Genomic DNA, 22,212 nt, shown 5'->3' with positions numbered 1-22,212 from the left:
CCAGCACCCACATGGCAGCTCACAACTGGCTATAACTCTAGTTCCTGGGGGACCTGAGGTGCACATACAGACAAGCATACACACACACACACACACACACACACACACACACACACACACATACACCCATAAAAAACAAAACAGATATCTTAAAAACTACTTGGGGTCTGCAGTTGGTTGAATCCCCAGACACAGACTCTGCAGAGGCAGAGAGCTGTTTGCATTTAATCTTACTTCAAAACCTGCAGTTTATCAAGATATAAACTGGGCCTAGAGACCCAACAAAACTACAGCAACAGTTGGTAATCTGCTTCACCTTTGAAGCAGTTGGTAGTTTGCAGTCAGCCTCAGGCATGCATGGCTGATAACGTTATGCACTAAATTAACTGTCAAAGAGATGCACAAGAATGACAGGGATCAAAACATTTTATTTCATGACATTGCCTTAAATTCCCAGAGGAGATCATTTCATAAGATTGGTTTTTCTTCTCGTTCAATGGTTTCCGTCCCATCCTGTGCCAGCACCCATTATGTTACATAGAAGTATTAGTCACCCATGTGGAATTTCATATTTGAGTCCATTAAAAATCATCCCTGTGTCTGCCAACTGCACTCAAAGGTCATGGCCCTGTGGAGCTACACAAGCCAGTTGATCATTCTGTTGTTTGTTGTAAGTTTACCAGGCCAGCTACTAAACTGACTTGGTTTATCATCTAAATGCCTATAAACTGGAGGAAAACTAACAAATGAGTTTAAATCAGTCCCACACAGCATGCCCCCATTTATTGCTTAGAGTGTGCTGATGTTCCCAGAAGGGATCAAAAGCAGATGCCAGGTAAGGCCATGCAGGGCAGCATCTGCAATCCATGCAATGAGTTATTGATAGCCTCAGGCCAAATGCTTTGTCTGAGTGCAACTTCCTCACTGATGGAAGGAACCTCAGGAGATAATGAACCGGTCTTGAACATGAATCAGATTGTGGTCAGACATGTGGAAGCATGTTTCCAAGGCAAGTTACAGGCTTGCTAAACTCCTCCTAAAATCTTGCCTGTCAGTGGCCATTATCCTTCTCTGTCCTTATTTACCTCTACCACCATCAACATATTTAACCCACAAGCCAAGCTTGTTTGCTTTAACTGCCTAATACCTCCACATTCCAACCTGCCACTTTCCACAATGTCCCAGCATTCCCAAGTGCTAGCATCACACATGTGAGCCACCAACCAGGTCTTCAGTTAAGACAACAGATTCAAAAATCCAGGGAATTCTTGATTGTGTTTGGATGGTGATGGGGGAATCTGGCACCCTGTTTGTAGTAGGACAATGGGCTCATCCTCTTGGAAGGGTATGTTATTTTTTTACTTAAAATTCTACACCTAGAGATAGAGATATATTTGTATATGAGCATGAAATGAAAATTCAAATATACATGATGTTAATAAAACAAGACTGCCAATTGGGCAAGTATAGTCTGGTATATCCATAGAGTGGAATACTGTGCTAAAATGAAAAAAATGAAGCAAAACTACTCACGACAAATAAAAGAGAATTCACTAGACATTATTAAATTATAAAAAGCAATATGTGAAGAACATATATCTATATCTTTATCTCTATCTATCTATCTATCTATCTATCTATCTATCTATCATCTATCTATCTGTATATATATCTCAAATATAGCGGTACTGGGGATGGAACCAGGGCCTTGTGAAAGCTAGACACGGGCTCTATCACTGACTTATATCTGCAGCCTCAGGGACCACATTCTTCACTAGTAACATGGTTTGTTTATTGTGCTATTCATGACTCATTTGCTTCCTACAAAACAATACTTTAGGATACTTCATTTCCATTCTAAAACTAATACATAAACAACCCAACAGTAACTATAGGAAATAAAAACAGAAATGATGTAAATTCCTAGGTACTATTAATAAAGTCATTATACTATTTCTGATTTTATGATCAGTGATGCAGAAAAATTAAAAATGGTGTTTAAAACATTTGAATAACAATTGGGAAATATTACTACTGTGCTACAGACACTGTATACATTATCTTTTATTGTTTGTTTTTTTCAGGACAGGGTTTCTCTGTTTCACAGCCCTAACTGTCCTGGAACTAGCTCTGTAGTCCAGACTGGCCTCAAACTCACTGAGATCCACCTACCTCTGCCTCCTGAGTGCTGGTATTAAAGGCGTGCCCCACCACCGCCTGGCCTACATTATCTTTTGATGTCTGTAGCCTTGATCTCCACAAAGTAATAAAGTTATATTTTAACAAAACAATTTAATTTACTCTTGTGGGTTTAACTGTTTTCCTCATGAAAATATACTGAAGTCATTCTTTGACTACAGTATCATTGTGAACCTCCCTAAATTTATTTGTGACCCACCCCTATATTTTAGGATGTGATCTTATTTGAAAATACAACTCTTTATAGGGGTGATCAAATTAAAATGAGGTCATAATAGTATTCTTAAGAGTGTGTGTGTGTGTGTGTGTGTGTGTGTGTGTGTGTGTGTGTGTGTGTGTGAGGGGTGCACATGTGATAGACCCAGAAATGGGATCATGAGAGGGAGAAGGAGATTTTAATCAGGGAGATAATAGAATACAAGTTACTACAAAGCAGAAGGGCTGACTGTCTGCTGAGGGATGGAACCAGCCAGGGGTATTAGGTCTCACAGGGAGGGCGCACACAGGAGGCTCAAGGCAAAGGCACAGCAATGGTGAATCTTAGTTGCTGACTTAGTATACTGGGGAAGAGCAAGCCTCAACTGAGGAATTGCCTCAACTGAGGAATCGCTTCCAGCAAGTTCGGCCTGTGGGAATGTTCATGGTGGCATTTTCTCGAATACTTATTTATACAGGAGAGCCCAGCCCACTGTGGGCAGCACCACTCCCAGGCAGATAGGCTGTCTAAGAAAGGCAGCTAAATATGAGGTAGGAAGAAAGCCAGTGAGCAATGTTCCTCCATGGTTTCTGTTCTAAGCTCCTGTCTTGAGTTCCAGCCTTGACTTCCATTAATGATAGACTATATAACCTGTAAGAAAAAACAAACAACAAACAAAAAACCATTTTCCACCCACAAGTTAGTTCTGGCTGATGCTTTATCACAGGAAGAGAAACAAACTACAACAGATACTAAGTGGAATTGTCCCTCAGGCAAGAGACTTAACACAATAGCAGGCAGTCCAGCAGTCTGAAGTACAGTTTCAGTCCAGCTAGACAAGGAAAGATGTTCACTTTCAAAGGTTTCTGAAGGAAATCAGAGGCCTTGCACTATGAGGATTGTGGTGGCTATTGTGTTTCCCCCAAAATATGTGTGTTCCCCGAAATAAACATATCTGGGGTCAGAGAACAGACAGCCACTAGAACACAGCCAGAAACGGTGGCTAGAAAATGGGTCAGAGCAAGCCATAGCAGAAGTTGGGCATTGGTGGTGCACACCTTTAATCCCAGAAACTCAGCCTTTAATCCCAGGGAGTGATGCAGAAAGTAGAAAGATATATAAGACGTGAAAACCAGGCACCAGAGTTAGTTAAACATTTAGTTAGTTAAGCATTTGGCTGGTGTAGCATTCAGGCTTCGGAGCAGCACAGTTCAGCTGAGAGCCATTGGGATGAGGACTCAGAAGCTTCCAGTCTGAGGAAACAGGATCACCTGAGGAACTAGCTAGGTGAGATAGCTGTGGCTTGTTCTGCTTCTCTGATCTTCCAGCATTCACCCCAATAACTGGCCTCGGATTTGATTTTATTAATAAGTACCTTTAAGATTCATACTACAGAGGATGCAGGCCTAGTTATACCTGACAGTGACAGGGGAGAGGGACACACATGGTTTAGGCCACATGAGAAGATACACTCTTTCTTTGGGTAGGAGAATGGGGTTTGGCTAATGTGCGGCCTCTGAGAGTTGACCACAGTCAGGCTGCCTTGGATCCCAGGCAGCAAAGGGGATGGGTATGTGCCATGGTCCAGCCACAGCCTGGGATCAGGTCTGGAGACAGGGAATGGGCGTTGTCGTGAAGAAATAAACTGCGCGACAACCAGATGAGTTTCACACAAGTGGCTGGCCCCAAATAGCTCCAGCCATCTGTATTTATTCATCAAAACCAAGAATGTTTTTCCACATTAACAAACAAGGTTTTCCATTCTCCAACATTAACCTCCAGCAAAACCAAATATGTCAAGTATGTTTTTCCCAACTATTACATCAAAATACATTGAAACCAAAAACAACACTTATCATTTTGTTAGCTTGGCCAAATATCATGCCAGGTACATCCTGTCTTTACGAATATGGGTGATCTGCCTCTGATTCTGTCAGCACTGAACCAGGACAGCTCCCAGGGTCTGACGTGACAGTTGGTATCCCCAGACAGGAAACCTGAGAAGCATCAGCTCCCAAAGAATTTTAGGGGAAGATATTCAAGAAAAAAAAGGGGGGGGAGTTCCAGGGATGATCACATTTCTCCCTTGCATGATTGACACCCACCAAGAGAATCATCAATATTACAAGAGAGAAGACAGCATGCAGGCCATGCGGTCCCAACAGCATTCTGCACTGTCCAGAAGTCCACTGTCCTTGCCGAGTGAGACTGTCCCCATGGGCTTTTGCCTCATCTGGAGACCCATTGGACAAACACTCATATACTGGTCCAAAACTAGGCTGCATGGCTCCCAACAGCTATATTCCTACGTTGCTTGTATCTTTTCCTGCCAAGGTCTGAAAGACCTGTAAGATATAACAAGAGGAAAACTAGGGGCATAGGAGAAGAAACTAATTAAACGAAGCACTATAACACAAATGTATGAAAAAGCCACTAATTTGCTAATCTAACAAATCAATGTTTTTGTTTTTGTTTTTTTAAAGACACCACTAAAACATAGAGGCACATGTACAAAGGACAGACAAGGAGAAGATGTCCAGAAGAAAGGCCTGGAACAGATCCTGCTTATTAAGATTGGGATGGGCTGTCAGTCCCATTTAACAGACATCCCTATGAAAGGAGATGAGCATGCGAGGGTAATTTGCAGTGAAGGCAGATGAGGCATTAATTTAATTAATCTTCATCAATAAAAAATCAGGAGTCAGATATTGGGGTAAGAACCTGAAAGATCAGAGAACTGGGGGCTCTGCCAGTTCCTTCCTACCTCTTCTGTTCCTCCATCCAAAAGGGCCAAATCCTCTCTCTGCCCCACCTTACTACTTCCTGTCTTCTCTCTCTACAGTCCTCTGCTGTGGATATCGCTCTGTATGAATAAAATGCTGTTTGGCCAGTGGCCAGGCAGGAAGTATAGGCAGGACAAGAGAGAAGAGAATTCTGGGAGGTGGAAGGCTGGGTGGAGAGATACCGCCACCATGACAAGGAGGATGTAAGCCACAAGCCATGTGGCAAAGTATAGATGAATAGAAATGGGTTAATTTAAGATAGAAGAAGTAGATAACAAGAAGCCTGCCACTGCCATACAGTTTGTAAACAATGTAAGTTTCTATGTGTTTACTTTGTTGGTTCTGAGCATCTATGGGCCTGGCTATGGGTGAGAGAGATTTGTCCTGATTGTGGGCCAGGCAGGAAAACTCTAGCTACAGTCCTCCAAACCTCTATGGTTAATTTTGGTCAGCTAGTGGCTGGCCCTGCCCTCTGACTCCAAGCAAGTTTTATTGGTCAGAACACAAGCAAAATATCACATATTACCTCCTTATTTGTCTAAATAAAAGGCAAAGGTTTTAACTAACATAGTAAAACTATATACAATAAGTATAATAACTATATACAATATATACAGGCAATAATTACATTAACAATGTCTAGTCTATTGACATTTGACAAATTCAGAGAAAACACTCCATTATCTATCCTATCTTGGTGAGTCCAAAGTGTTGTGCCTAATTCACTTTCTATCTTAACTTGTATTACCAACCCAAAACTATCTTTTATGTCTCTGAACTTTATACATTTTACACCTCTTTGGTGAGTTTCTTTTCTCAGTTTATTAATAATAGAAACTATAACTATCTAGTCTTCAACTCCATCAGAAGTCTGAGAAGGATATAATATTAACTGAGTAAGCAGCAAGTGTAGAGTAAACAACTTCAAAAACTAAGAAATGACAGAAACAACTGGCTGCCTGAACAGTCACCCAAAGTTCCTCTGTAACATTGTGACATCCGTCTTTGGCCTGCAGGTCTAGAATATCTGACGGATTTTTCTGTGAAGCAGAATTTTTTAAGGACTCTCCCACCTTGTCTTGGCAAAGTTCAGCAGTCACTTTCTTTTGTGTCCTACTTGTCCAATTTTGACAGTAACAGTAATTGAGTAACAGTAACAGTGTCAGTAATTGAGGCAAAGGCAGTTTCTTTGCCCACATGGCTATCTTTTGCCACATAGAAAGCAAACTCCATATGGAGTTTCTTCAGTGCCCATCATCTTCTCTAAAGTAGATTGGTGCTGCCAGGAGCAGTTATGTCTCATTGTCATAAAAAACCTTATTTTATTAAGGACTAGAAATTTACATTACATTGTTAAGTGAGCTGTATAGGTACAATACCTTGAATAAGAGTAGAAACATATGTACAGTATGTTCTAACAAAAATAACCTCAAATTTGTATCAATATACAAAAATCCATATCAATGTAGTTGCCTTTTTGGTTTAAAAGTAGATTAAATAATCTATCCTTTTATCCTATCAGAGAAGGGTGGAGAGAAGAGTCGCCAGCCAGATGCAGAGGGAGCAGGAGATGAATGTGCTATGCTAATAATGGTGCCTCATGTGGTCAAGCGTAAAGAAGGAATATGGGTTAACTTAAAATGTAAGAGCTAGCTAATAATAAGCCTGAGCTATTGGCAGAGCATTTATAATTTATATTAAGACTCTGAGACAGTTATTTGGGAAGCTGCTGCTGGTTATCTGGGAGCAGGCAGTTGGGACAGGAAAACTCTGTCTACAGACAGAGGCAGAGAGTGGTGTGTCTCCAAGCCAAGAAACAAGGACTACAGGTGACTTGAGAAGAGAAGGATGTGAAATGGATATGCAGTTTCAGAGAGAATACAGCCTCAATGTAGGAGGTATGAGAGAAAACATTTTGGTTCCTTTAATGGTTATGTACCTCCCCCATGTACTTTGCCTGTAGAAAGCAGAATCAGCTAATGATAGAAGACACTTCTTGTCTCATGGCGTTGACCACTCCATGAAGGTCCTGGTGGCACTGCTGGAAGATGATGGAGCCTCTAGCAGGTGGAGCATTATGGTTAGTGTTGGGTTGTGGAGACGTGAAGAGGACTGTAGGACTCTGGACCCTTTCTCTTTCTTTTGTTCATATCCCAGCATGGTGTTTTCAATGAGTGTCCTCATAAGTCTTGGGCATTTGATACTTGGTTCCCAGTTGGTGGGACTGTTTGGGAAGGATTGGGAGGTGTGGCCTTGTAGGAAGAGATTCGTCACTGGGGGAAGGCTTTGAGGTTTCAAAAGATTCCCAGTGTGCTCTCTGCCTCTTGCTTGCCTCTGAGCACACAGATGTTCCTGCTGCCATGCCTTGGCTCCAAAATCATAGACTCTAATGCACTGAAACTGTAAACCCAGTTAAATGTTTTCTTTTATAAGTTGTCTCAGTCATGGATGTTTTAGTGAAGCAATGTAAAGGTAACTAAGACATAGGTCCAAAGTAACAGGACCAATCTATCATGGCTGCAACCTGCAAAACTAGAAGCCAAAACTTTTTTCTTTATAAACTGAGAATCTGAGATATTTGTAGAGTGTCATAAAGCTGACCAACATTGTAGTTCTTCATCAAAGAACAACAGATCCTGTCTGAAATTAAATGCAATCCAAAAAGAAAAGAGGATAGAGCCAAAGCAGCCTCATAGCACATCAGATTACCTGTCTGTGAAAGCAGAGATAAGAAGACTGGTGTGATTCCTAATCCTGCTATTAATTTTGTTTTTCGATTCCTAATCCTGCTATTAATTTTGTTTTTCATTTTTGTTCCTATGTGTGTGCATGCAGGTGCCACATGTGCAGAGTTGCCCTTGGAGGCCAGAGAAGGATGTTGGGTCTTCTGGTAATGGAATTACAGAGGGTTATGAGCTAGCTACCTGATGCGGGTGCTGGGAACAAAAATTAGATCCTCTGCAAGACCGGTATTCACTCTTAACTCCTGAGCCATCTCTCCAGCCCCACCTTGTTTAACACTGGGAACAAAACTTGGCCATTTGGGCCTTAGTTCTTTTTTTCTGCTGAAAGGAGATCATAACAATACTTTCAGGTTTTTTTCCCCCCCAAGAAAATGTTCACAAGGGGTGAGGGGGCTTCTATTCAGTTACTATTTAATGGCACAATTCTACATTGACTGTTAAAGTACATTAATACTTCAGGTGATAAGGTGCCACTTATCTGGGGCTCCAAGGTGCCTCCCTCTGTTCTGGCCCCTTCCTCAGACCCTCCTTGGACTTCTCTGTCTTCCTGCAGTCCATGGGCCTGGAATAACTGCTGACCTCAATGTCACGGCATGCTGCCCACCTGACCCCGAGACCCAGATTAAGCACCTGCTGTGTACCTAATCTGGGGAGCATTAGGACTCCAGAAAAAGACACTGATGACCCTGTCTTCCGTGTATGTGCCACAGAGGGAACAAACCCAGACTCATCCCCTGAAAGTAACTATATGCTCACCTGTGCAATCCTGACGTGGAAAACATGCACACTGTCTGAAACAGAAATTTAAAAAACATGAAACAAGGGCACAGGAACATATCCTGAAGGTTGGGTCCACTACGATGCAGGTCTCCGGGAAGCCCTGGGAAGTTGAAATGAAAACTGAATCTGTGGGCCAGTGAAATGACCCAGAGACTCAAAGAACTTGCTGTGAAAGCATGTCTGCTGGCCAAAGTTCAAGCCCCAGAACCTGTGCAAAGGTGACAGGACAGCGCCAACTCCACAGAGTTGTCCTCTGTGGCCACATGTGTGCTATGACATGCTTCCCCCCCTCATAATATTTAAAAATGTATTCAATGGGGGTTTTAACGCAATTTTATCACTTTTATTGTAATTGTCAAAATTAGTGATCTTTTTTTAATGACACCAGGAATATGTAGACTCCTAACACTTAGAAGAAATGTATTGTCTTTCCTAGAAGAAGAGGGCACTTGTCTTTCAACTGTGTTTAGCAATGTAAACAGAATCATGAGAACACAGAAGAAATGCATTGACTTTCTAGGAAAAGAGGACACTTCCTTTTACGTTACGTATGTGAGTGTTTTGTCTGCATGGATGTCTGTGTACCACGTTTGTGCCTGGTGCCAGTGGAGGTCAGAAGAAGGTGTCAGATGCCCTGGAGCTGGAGTTACAGATGGTTGTGATGCATTGTGGGAGCTGGGAATTGAACCTGAGTCCTCTGAAAGGGCAGCCAGTGCTCTTCAGCAATGAGCCATCTCACCTTCGGTGTCAGAATCTTGGTCAGCATGTTAGTTTCCAGAAAAATAGATTTTCCTGGAGGAAGAAAAGCAAGCAGTGCAGGGTTATTTGTGATTTCTTAGGCATGGTGCAAGCCATGTCGGTGAGAAAGTGGAACAGAGGGTGATGGGAGACCAGCCGACTTCCTTCCCCATGGAAGACTTTGAACTGTAAGATCACTTCCACTTTGAGGTCAGAGCTTGACCACAGACCAAGCCAACAACAGCTTTTTAAAGAAACCACACAGACCAGCCATCTGTGGTTGCTTTGGCCCAAGAGCTTGCATCAGATAACAGTTTTCTGAGGCACAAAATGTGACCAGAACCTATCCAAGATGACTGCTTAATTGGTAGATTTCTCAGAGCACGCTGCGAACTACAGATGACACAGCAAGAGGTGATTAATGACAGACAAAGACCCACTTAGGCTAATACTATGAAGTAACAGGCATGGGGGAAAGTTTTGGCTTTCTTCCTGGCACTTCAAATGGACTTTGGAGTTGTTCAGTGCACAAAAAGGATATGTTTCCTTATTTATTTTAAATTCAATTTTATTTATGCATTTATTTAGAGACAAGGTCTTACTGTAGCCTAAGCTGAGTCACCTTGCTCTTCTCTTGCCATAGTCTTCCAGGGGCTGGGACTATGCATGCCACCATGCCCGGCTCACCTGTACTTTAATTATACGTGATTCTCCAAGTAGAACAGAATACATCCTTGAAATTCATTCCTTTTTATTTCCTATAGTGACTGAAGAGATTCCAGCCCACTGGCATGCTTCCCACGCAAAGGTGGGTCTAGATTCCCCCCCCCCCCCCCCCCCCCCACCCCTGCTCCACATTTTCTCAGACAATCATGAGGACTGGGGAGACGACTCAGCAGGTGCTCTTGGTGGACTAGAGCAAAGCCTGACTGCAGATCTCCAGAGCCCATGGAGATAATGGGACGGGTACGTGTGCAGAGGCCCACCAGGAAGTCTAGAACTTGGAAGGCTGTGACAGAGGACCCCTGGAGCAAGCCTGATAGCTGGACTAGCCTTGTAAATGGTTGCCCACTCCTCCCACATATAATGCTGTTTTGCTGAAAATGATGATTCTGAACACCTGTGACTGAGCTCCAACCAGCAGTTCAGGATGACTGTTATCTACAGTACCAGGCACTCACCTGGCACACAGGAAGTACTTAGGAACTATATCTGCCTGACTAAAAAGGTGAATGAGCAATGAGTGAATGCAGGCCTGTTATTGTGGTTCCTGAGGGGTGCTGCCTGTGGGGGGCTCCCTGATGAGGCAGCTCCCCGCTCTTCCAGGAGTCTGACACTCATGAGGTCACATCTTTGGATCCATCCTGCTGACCTCAAGGCATGCCTTTCTTCTGTGTCTGCTCTGGGCTTGCTTCCAGGCTTTTGTACCAGATTCCAGATGGTGCTGTGCCTTCATTATGGATCTGGCTCAGGCAGGTCTGCTGACACTGGTGAGCTGTGTAGCAATCTTCAAGACCTCCCTTCCAAACTTGACATTCCTTCCAGGCAATGTGATGTGCAAGATGGCCGGTTGGGATGGGCTTCCCCAGTCAGCAGCCTCTGTACTTGTTCCTAGAACATTGACATGTTTCTTTTTGCTGGCACCTTCCAATAGCTTGTTGTTTCCACAGCTTCTGAAACATAGCACCAAGCCCAAGCCATTTTAATTAATCCATTTCTTTTTTTCTATTTCACATAAATTAAAGAACCCAGAAATTGAGGTCTATGTTAGTTTCCCCTCTCTCTTCCCCTTCCTTCTTTCTTCTATTCTTCTTTCTCTCGATAAGATCTCAAGGAACCCAGGCTAGCCTTGAACTCACTATCATAGCTAAGGCTAGCCTTGATCTTCTAATCCTCCTGCCTCTACCTGCTAGGATTACAGGTATTTATATCATGCCCAGTTTAGTTTCATATTGCTGTGTCACATATCATCACAAACCAAACCTCGAAACAGCCTAGGTCTATTATAGCAAGGTTTCTGTGGGTCTGAATGTGGGCACAGCCTTTGCCTATAATCCTACCAGGCTGAAATTCAGATACTGGCCAACATAGAAGAGCCATCCCAGCTTGCCGGTTGTTAAAAACTTTATCTCCTTACATAGACCTGCTTCTGTAGGAGCAAGGTTCTATCCTTCTTGCTTGTTCTATTTTTTGTGAAGAGACACCATGATCAAGACAACTCTGATAAGAGAAATCATTTTTGGGGGGCTGCTTACAGTTTCAGAGGGTTAGTCCATGATTATCAGACACAAATGGTGCTGTGTCATACAGACAGACATGGTGCTGGGGAGGCAGCTGAGAGTTCTACATCAGACTGGCAGGCAGCAGGAAGAACAAGACACTGGGTTGGCTTGAGCATTTGAAACCTCAAAGCCCACCCCCAGCGACACACTTCTTCCAACAAAGCCACACCTCCTGATAATACCACCTTTCTGCTTTCTGACCTCACTTCCTGGGATTAAAGGTATAAGTCACCATGCCTGGCTGTTTCCAGTGTGGCCTTTAAACTCACAGAGATCCAGATGGATCTCTGCCTCCCAAGTGATAGGATTAAAGGCATGAGTGCCACCATTTTCTGGCCTCTATATCTAGTGGCTGTTCTGTTCTCTGACCCCAGGTAAGTTTATTAGGGTGCACAATATTTTGTGGAACACAATACCACCACAACAACCCCCACCTTTCATATCCACAAAGAATTTACATGCTTTGCTGATTTCAGCTACAGCCAAGCCTGCTTTTGATATTGATAAAAACAAAGAAACAAACAAAAAACTTGTATATTGAGAGATATGCATTCACTCTGCAGGCACAGAGGCCATTTTGTACATTCTTTTTCAACACACCTCTCATTTCCTTGATTTCCCACCAGGGAGCCTGGTGGAAGTGACCTGGAATGACTTTCTCCTTGGCCTGGACGAGCCATTGGCTCCTACCCTCTTATTGCCTCACGGCAGCTAGCTCATTGCTGCTCCTCCATGCTCTACATTCAGGAGCCTGTGGTGCCCAGCATGTTCTAGCATATGAAAATTATGTGCTCACCTTGACCCTTGATGAGAATTAGAGCTGACAGTTTTCTGGAAGACACACACACACACACACACACACACATACACACACAAATTGTTCTCACCAGTCTTCATATCTTTCTCTCATGGAAACTGATGAATCATGAGGTTGGTTAAAACCGGATTGACTGAACACCACATTTTCCCTTCATGGTGCTTATTTTTCCCCTTCCTTACCCCAACTTCCACTTTGCTGCCTTGGTTCTGAGGTCAAAGGGAAAGCTGCAATTAGACAGTGAGCTAGTGCATTTCCCAGCTTTCTCTCTCATTAAGCAGTGTGGTACCCCTTGCTTTTCTCCCTTTCTGCAGCCTTGCTGAAAAACACCCCCCTGTATACTGGTTGCTAAAGCTTTGACTCCTGGGATTTTACTTCATTCTGAGTTTCCTGGGGATAGATCTGTCTTCTAAACTGTTAGGGGAAGTGAAGGAAGGCAGGAGCAGGCTGTCCTCTCCAGTCACCATGTTGTCACATACTCCATTATCAGTCTCTTCTGTTTTCATACAGGAAAACCTGTCATTTTGAACGTTATGGGATCAAATTAAATGCTCCCCAAAAGTACATCAATAATTTCTCAAGGAGAGAGAGGGAGAAAGGAAAGAGAGTGCATTACAGTTTAACTGAACTTCTTTCAGCTTCCTTTGAAAACGTTATAGAAAAGAAAATGATAACTACCTAGGCATGGTGGCACACACCCTTAATACTGGCACTTGGGAGGCAGAGGCAGGTGGATCTCTGAGTTTGAGGCCACCCTGGTCTATAGAATGAGTGCCAGGACAGCCAGAGCTACACAGTGAAACCCTGTTTTGAAAAAGCAAAAAATAGAGAGAAAGGAAGAGAGATAGAAAGAAGGAAAGAGAGAAAGGGAGAGAAAGAAACAAAGAGAGAGAGAAAGAGCTAAAATTGGGTTTCCAAACTGCCTCGTCTGTGCATTCCACTCCCTGTGCAGAGCCGCTTAAACTGCAATAGCTGCTATGACCTGTCTGAACACATCCCCGCGATTTCCCTTCTGCGCTTTCTGTGAAGTGGTAGCCAACTCGCCACGTGTACTCATAAATCTGTTCTCTCCTCCTCCTGCCTCTTCCCTTCTCCCCAACTCTTTGAGATTGCGTACCCCAAATTGTGTGATCACATGAGATCTGAGCCTATAGGCTAGCAAACCCTTGTCTCCCCATTCTTTTAGATCCTGGTGTGTGTGTTATGGCTTCCAGTTATGTCTTTAGATTTAGCTCTCTCGTGATTTCAATTGCTTTACAGATATGCTATATTTCTTAAGGTTCTTTTTCAAGTTGTTGTTTTTGTTCGTTTGTTTTTGAAAAATGACCTCACTCAGTCTGTAGTCCAGGTTGGCCTGGAAGTCTCAGAATGCCATCCTGTTGCATTCATACTGTGTACTGTCTTCTAAGTCACTTCATTTACTTGGTGACATGCACGTCACTCCATATCCTTTCCTTATTTGATGACTGTGGTGGTTTGAAAGAAAATGGTCCCCAAAGAGAATGGCACTGTCAGGAGGTGTGGCCTTGTGGAGGAAGTGTGTCACTTCTGGGGGTGGGCTTTGAGGTCTCCTATGCTCAAGCTCAGTGTGACACACAGACCACTTCCTGTTGCCTATAGAACAAGATGTAGGACACTCAGGGGGCTACTTCTCCAGCACCATGTCTGCCTGTACGCCACCATGTCACACCATGATGGATTAAACCTCTGAAACTATAAGCCGCCATCTCAATTAAGTGTTTTCTTTATAAGAGTTGCTGTGGTCATGGTGTCTCTTCACAGCAATAGAAACCCTAAGACACGAGCCTCTTAAAATTTTTAGCTCACAGTACCACGTACCATAATTCATTTATTACCTCATTTTCCAAAGAAGGTCTTGGTTGCTTAAAGTTTTGACATGATGGACAAAGTTGCTATCCATGTAGAAGTCATTATGTGGACATAGTTTGAATTCTTTAGGGTAAACTGAATCACATAATTTATATGTGTTTAATTCCGTAAGAAATTGCCAAAAATGGTGCTGGTGATGGAGTCAAGATCCTTGTACATGCTTCTCTGTAATATCCTATCACGCTTTCATACCTCTTAACATTTTTGAGACAGGGTCTTGCTGAGTTACCTCGGCTGGTCTTCTACTCACACTGTGGCCTGAGCAGAGCTTCCTCTTGCAGCCAGGATTTCCTGCTTTGGCCTGCAGTCTGTGCCAAGTCCTCCTTCTCGTCAGAGGTCAGCTGCTTGTGTTTGTGTGTAGGAGCTCTGCCTCACTGGCTAACACTTCCTTTATCTGTCCTGGTCTTGGGAGTCGTGGTTTTGCAATGAGCCCTGAAGTTGGATGCTGTCAGTCATCTGACTCTTCCCTTCTTCTTCAGCGCTGTGCTTGCTCTCCTGGGTTTACGGCTTGCCCATATCAACGTCAGAACTAATCTACCAATAACCCGAAATAACTGGTCAGCACCTGAATTTAGATTACATTGAGTCTAAAGATCAAATTGGAAAGAACTGATTTCCTAACACTGTTGAGTCTTCCTATCCATGAACACAGAGTCTCTCCATATATTCAGTGCTTCCCTGATGTCTCTGACCAGTTTGTAGTCTTCCTTGTGGAGAGCCTGTGCATGGCTTTGTTAAGACTTACACGTAAGTTTTTTTATACGTTACAGTAAATGGCACAGCAATCTTTGTGAGCCTGATTAAAGTTCTGAAATCTTCTCAGAACTTTCTCATTCTCTAATCTGATAGTTGTGTGCTTTCTATTTTCAGCCAAACATTGATGAAAACATAAGATAAATGAGAACCAAGAACTCCTCTCGGAGGTGATCTCTTTAGAATCCAATCAATTCTTTTTTTTTTTTTTTTCTTTTTTTTGGTTTTTTGAGACAGGGTTTCTCTGTAGCTTTGGAGCCTGTCCTGGATCTCACTCTGTAGCCCAGGCTGGCCTTGAACTCACAGAGCTCCGTCCCTCTGCCTCCTGAGTGCTGGGATTAAAGGCGTGCACTGTCACTGGAGTGCACTGTCGCTGCTGCTGCCACCACCCCCCACCATCACCCCACCCCACTACCCCCCCACCCCACCCCTGGTACAGAATCCAATCAATTCTTAAGTTTAAATCCTTCACCCAAAAACAGGAAATGAAATTTATTAATTAGGAACTTGGTGACCTTGTCATCATAGCTCCCACTTTTAAGGGAAGAATATCTCTTTTCCTTTACTTCCTAAAAATTGATGTTTTCTTTTTTAGGGATTACTGTCAAATTTTTTGCCTCTGTATCCATCCTTCTGTCTCTTCTTTGAAACAACTCTAGGGGCTGGGGAGATGGCTCAGTGTGCAAAGTACTTGCTAGGCAAGCAAGAGGACCTGAGTTGGAGCCTCAGCAACTAGCTAGAAAGCCAGGCTTTGCCGCTTGCACCTGCAATCCTAGCCTCGGTGAGGCAGGGACCCGAGGATGGGGAGGGGAGGCTGGCCAGTTAGTCTAGCCAGTTGGTGAGTTTCAGGTTCAATGAGAGACCCTGTCTCAAATTCAAAAATATTAATAAATAAATAAATAAACAAGGCAGAATAACAGAGAAAGACAGGCAATCTCAGCCTCTCACCTTCATACATGTGCACAGACATTTGTGCACACCCGCCACCCCCACCTCCACCTCCACCTCCACCACTGCCGCCGCCAGCGCCGCCACCACCTGAAAAAGTAAACTCTAACTTCTCATCTGTTCTTTGGCAGCCCTGTCCTTAGATGTAGCAGATGAAGCCAGCCCTCACCGAGCTCACCTTGCTGCTGGGTTTCTTCAAACTTGGTTCTAGCACTAATGCAACTTTCCTTCTCTGAGTGTTGGAGTCTTTTCTGGACTTCTGAACTCAGGTTTGGAGTCCAATAGGTGACTGTCCCTTAACTGGTCCCAGGGCTGCCAGTCATTATTGCTAGTCTGCTTGGGTCACCACTATGCCTTACTTCCTGCCGCCACGCCTCAGTCTGCACATCACCGACTCGTCATCTCTCTCCTGTCAGCCACACCCTCTCACCAGGCAGAGTGCTGCCTGGACCTTGACCCTCCAAACATTCCCCTTCACCCCAGCATTCTGTGTAGCCCAGGTGCACCCAGCAGGCTGTCTCGTCCTGTAGACTCCAGAGACCTCTCAGGGGACAGGCTGGGGAAGGTCGACACCTCTTCTTTAACTATATTCATAGCTATGCAAAAATTAACCTGGTTCTGATCATCCCTATTAAATGCCCAGCAATTATCTTTAGAAATCTGATTTTCATGGTTTCGTTTGAACCACATTTAACTTCATCAAATTCCCCAGCACCAATGACCCTTTTCATTAACCACACAGTTTTGCTCTTATAAAAGTTTATCAGAAAGACTTGAGAGTTGAAGCTGTGTTAGGAATGTTGTGTTGGGCTCAGCCCACGAGGAGGGTGGTGAACACTGTCTTCCAACTCTCCTCCGACAGCAGCCTAGAGCCTTCAGCACAGCCTTGATGTGACTCATTTCCTCATGTGAGACACAAAGTCACTCGCCCGGTGCCAACCCGCCATAAGGGGGGGTGAGGGGGATGCTGGTCATGTGGTGATTACAGTTTTATTTCATGGATGATTTTGATCACAAGTGTTTATAAAACGACACTCCAGTCTAGGGTTGGTTTGAATATCTTATATTATTTTTGGCTTTGCTGTGACCTCTATAGAGAACTCTATATAGATGGAAAATCACTCCCGGTACAACAGTCTAGGCTGTAGCATCCATAAAAGGCAACGTGCTGGCTCACCAGAGTGAATGATTTCATAACCAACCTGAGCCCTCCACATCAGAAAGCACATTGGCACAGGAGGGAGAAAATTCCTTTTTTTCCCTCCTTTCACATTTTCATCTCGTATATCCTTTATCAGGAGTTCTAGTTGGAAGGCCCTTTTCCTCCTCTGTGGGAAGATGACAGCTCCTAATAGAAGCCTTCACAGTCAAAGAGTAACCTTCCCTGTAAGGCAGAAACCCCACAATAGTTAGATAATCTGCGGAGGATTAGCTGAGTGCCTGCTAAGTGCTGGACGTTGAGTCTCCCAGAAACGGAAGGCTGAGATAAAGTCAAAGTGCAAGCCGGTTATTTGAGAGTCCGAGGAAGCCTGCACATGAATAGGAGTGTGAAGAGAAAGATGCACTGAAGGTCCACAAGCAGGGCACTCCAGCCGACAGGGAGGGCTGGGGATGGAGTTTAGCGAGCGCTTGCCTGGCATACTTGAGGCCCTGGGTCCATCTCCAGCACTTCATAAACAGAGTGGGGTTGTGTGTAATCCCAGCACTCAGGAGGTGGAGGCAGGAGAACCAGTAGTTCACAACCGTTCAGAGCTACAGATGAGTCTGAGGCTAGCCTGGGATATATGAGACCCTGACACAAAGCTAAATACATAAATAAATAAGTTCAATCCCACTAAGAATTCTGAGAACCATGTCTGAAAATTAATAGAGCGAAGGACCAGGGAGTCAGACAGGTGAGTATTCATCTGCCAGTCCTCCATCCGTCGAAGGCTCAAGATGCTTTTATGGGAATTACCTTCTGAGTGCTTCTGACTTCCCCTACTTCTGACTACACAGGCACAGTGTGTTCCAAAGACAACCACATATATACCAGTGGGATTTTGAGATCTGTTGTATGCCGAAGTGGATGCCAAGGGGCTTGGGAGTGGGGCACTGAGGGCACTTGTGTAGGAAGACCCTAAGAATCAAGCTTCCGCAGGTTCCGATAGCTGGAGGGAGCCGGCGGGGACATCCATTCATTTGAACCAGAGATGCCTGGAGTGGACAACGGGTATGAGTGAGAACGACAAAATCTTGTTATAATAGGGTGACAAGTATAAGGGCCTGGGTGCAAACTTGGAGATGCACTGGGGTGCCGATGAGCAGTGACCAGGTAGGTCTAGGTGGCATGAGGCTATGACCAGTCACCAGTTGACACACAGGTGGCTGCTGGGAGTGGACAGGAAACACCCGGCTTCCGAAGCTGGCTGCCTGAAGTATTTGGCTGTTCCCCAGGGAGAAAACCATTGCACAGGGTTAAAGCTTAAGCTGAGGGGTGGGGATCTCCAGCTGCTCCTCTTACAGGGGCAACTACTGAAAATGAGCAGAGGGAGGCCGGCAGGAGGGCCAGAGGACACAGCAGACTAGGACAGGGGAAGCATCCAAGGTTTCCCTAAAAGTGTTTTCCCTGATGAGGCAGGGCCAGTACAAAGGATGCCAAGACTGGCCTAAGCTCAGCAGCTTGCAGGGAGGGGCAAGTTAAGATCCCGCTGGCTGGCTATGGGCTGATCTGGCCCTGGGAGCAGGCAACGCTGGGCTGTGGAAACAGGATCTTTAGGGTGTTTGCTGCTGGGTGCTGGGGCAGGGGCTGTGTGACAGACTTTTCCTGGGGTGGTGTAGCATACACACACAGGCACACAGATACACATAGACACAGACACACACAGACACACAAACATCAGCTCACACCAGTCAGGGGTTACTTACAAGGAACACAGATGACCCGACACAGTTGCATGACCAGAGAGCCCACCACACGGGTGACAATCCCGGAAAACTGTGTCCCTGGAGCCCCTGATGGCAGTTCGAAGGCAGATCACCCCGAGTTCAAACGTCTCTCGCTGCACCTTGGCGGGACAGAGTCCACCACAGCAACTGTTTACTTTCTTTCCTTTTTTACTGGGTCATTGGAGAAGCCCTCAAGATTTTCCCCACTTCCCTTTCTCCCCTACATGTGATCTTCTGTTTACCTCCGGAGGCCACGCCTTCCTTCCTGAAGCAAATGTTTCCGTTTGGAGAGAATGTAGCAATTCAGAGGAGCATGCCTCTCAACAGCAAGGGGAGCCCACTTCCCACATAAGGTTTCTGTGGGCGGGGCTCTCCTGGCTTTAGGATGTGTTCTCTTCCCTTGAACCTTTCTCTCCCTTTCGTCATCTCTGTCTGTCCCCAGAAAGTTCTTGTCTATAACACAGTGCGTGGCCCACGATTCTCTCTTGGGTATTTGCGTGTCCTGAGAAATTAGGAAGTTTGTGATAAAAAAAAAAAAAGTTGTGACTAGGAGCTGGGAAGAGCTCACTGCTGCTCTTCCAGAGGACCTGGGTCCAATTCCCTGACCCACACGGCAGCTCACGCCTTTCTGTAACTCCAGAATGCAACACCCTCACACAGACAGGCAAAACACCAATACAATAAAACAAAATAAATTAATTTTTTTAAAAAGGTGGTTTCAGAGGGATTCTTGTATATATTCCCAGGAAGGCAGGGGTGGGGAGAGCACAGGTGTTGTCTGGAGAGCTTTCCCGTCAAGGACTTCACCTCTGACCCTGTACTTCAGACTCACTATGCGTTGCCGGGCTCCCGCAGAATGCTGCTTCCCTAGGCTCAGCTGCCGGGAAGTTCCTCCGCTGGAAGGGCCGTTCTGCTCAGGGAGTTTTACATGTTCTGGACATTTGTTCAGGTCACCTCTTACTGAAACAAAAGCACTCTGCCACACTGTGAACCTACTGAACGGATGAGCGAGGGCTCTATAGGCTGGGGGTGGAATTGGCTTGTTTGTTAGCCTGCTCTCCAGCCTGTACTAGGCCCTGGGTGTGGTGGCACACGCCTGTAACCCCAGTACTTGGGAGGTGCAGGCAGAGAGGATGACTTTCAAGACTATCTTCAGGAACACAGCAAGCTGGAGGTCAGCCTGAGCTAATACTGTAATTCGTTTTATGTCGTCTGAAACTTACAGCAGACTGAGTGTTTATACTGAAATGCTCTGAGCACAACATTAAAGCCTGATGCTACCATCTCATCCGAACTCAGCAGAAAAGGCAACAAAAGCCGTTATTATTATCCGTGCCCCTTCCTCCCCAGTACCATCTTTAGAAATGAACGCGATGCAAACCTGTTGGCATGTGAGCCCTGAGGCGTGTGAGGTCCAGACTTAGGCAAATTTGCGTAAGTGATACTTTTACATTCTAATTACGATGCGAAACAAGGCTTCTTTGAAAAGGGAGGCAGCCTTTTACTGTTCCCTGTGCTCAGCAGTGGCACCCTTACGTTCAGACACCAGCACAGGCAGGAAGCAATTCCATTTATCTAGAAGTCGGAGAAGCTGGGGTGAAGAGTACATGCCTTTTGAACATTTTCGTTTTAATCTCATGATTCTAAGTTACTGAGAAATTTAAAATGGTGTGTTGTTATAGGAGGCACCCACAGCAGGAGAAAGGATCAGCTGTCCAAAGAGCAAGAAAGGAGAGTCCACAGAAAGAAGTGTAGATGTAACCAGTGAAGGGTAAGGCTATTGCTCTGACCTCTTGGTTTTTAACTCTGCAACTGGCTCTGTGTTTCTTATTTAACAAGACGGTTACATCTACAAAGAAGCCCTGTGGAAAGGGATAGGATTACTTTCCTTCTCACTTAAAATTGAGCTAGAAGGAGAGCTTCCCCGGTGAGGCTGTCCCCGGTGTGGCTGTCCCCGGTGAGGCTGTCCCCGGTGAGGCTGTCCCCGGTGTGACTGTCCCCGGTGAGGCTGTCCCCGGTGAGGCTGTCCCCAGTGTGACTGTCCTTGGTGTGGCTGTCCCCGGTGAGGCTGTTGCTAACTTTTATTCATGTCACTAGAGTTTGAATAATGTGAGACATTCAGTAATGGCTTCCTAGTTTCCGCCAACAGTACCGCTTGACAACATCCCTGGAGAAGTAGAGATGGGTGGGTCCCTGGGCTCAGGTTAATGCCACCGAGAGAGAAAGACAGTTCCATAGTTTCTGAGACAATCTGAAGCAAGCTTTAACTAAATTCTGGCCAGGAGGATGGACTCTGACCAGGTCCATCTCTGGGTTCCCCAAAAATGGTCTAGAGTCACATTTTGCAGAGGCTTAAAAAGGCAAAGACACAAGGCCACCACATTTCCTATTAGGTCCAATGGAGCAAGCACATATCCTGACGTATTTCCTGCCTTCTACTTCGAGTCCACATCCAATCAAGAACTTTTGGTGCAAACAAACTTGTTTAGGGGAGTGAAAACACGTGGCCTTCTGATACCCTGAGAACCACAGCCCCCAGCATTCCAGGAAGTTATCTGTCCCTGGGCAGGAGGGGCATGCAGGTTAACTTTGGCCAGCCAGTCTACATAGACTCCTTGGTAAATTCCAGGACAGTGAGAGACCCTGTCTAAAGAAACAAACAAAACAAAACAAAAAAAACAGGTGGATTACACCTGAGGAGCAGCTTCCAAAGTTGTCCTCTGGCCTCCACATGAATACAGATGGACACACACACACACACACACACACACACACTCACACTTCAATGTATCAGCTTTGATGAAAACACTTTTCTATAATATTGCTCTTGAATCTGACTAAAGTGTACTTATTAGTTCACTTATATGTAATGGCTCCTCTCTTTCCATTTTTATTGAGAACTCCATTTCCACAAACTCTCACTCTGCTGAAAGCAGGAACTATTTTAAAAATTAGGTGAGGAGTATTTTCCCCTTTCTTTAAGTCTTTAAGAAATGGACTTTGAAGTAGGTTATACTCTACTTCTAGAAGAGGGTTGTGCTAGCTAAGAAATGCACAAAGGGACAGCGATGAAATACATCCTCTCTGCGTCCTCTCTGTTCTGAAAATGGGCAGCAGTAAAGCCGAAGTTGTCCATGACATGACTTTGTCTCTT

The sequence above is a fragment of the Onychomys torridus genome, chromosome 9, assembly GCF_903995425.1.
Source record: "Onychomys torridus chromosome 9, mOncTor1.1, whole genome shotgun sequence".
NCBI lineage: Eukaryota > Metazoa > Chordata > Mammalia > Rodentia > Cricetidae > Onychomys > Onychomys torridus.
The sequence above is the reverse complement of the archived record's forward strand: the minus strand, read 5'-3'. Positions refer to the sequence as shown.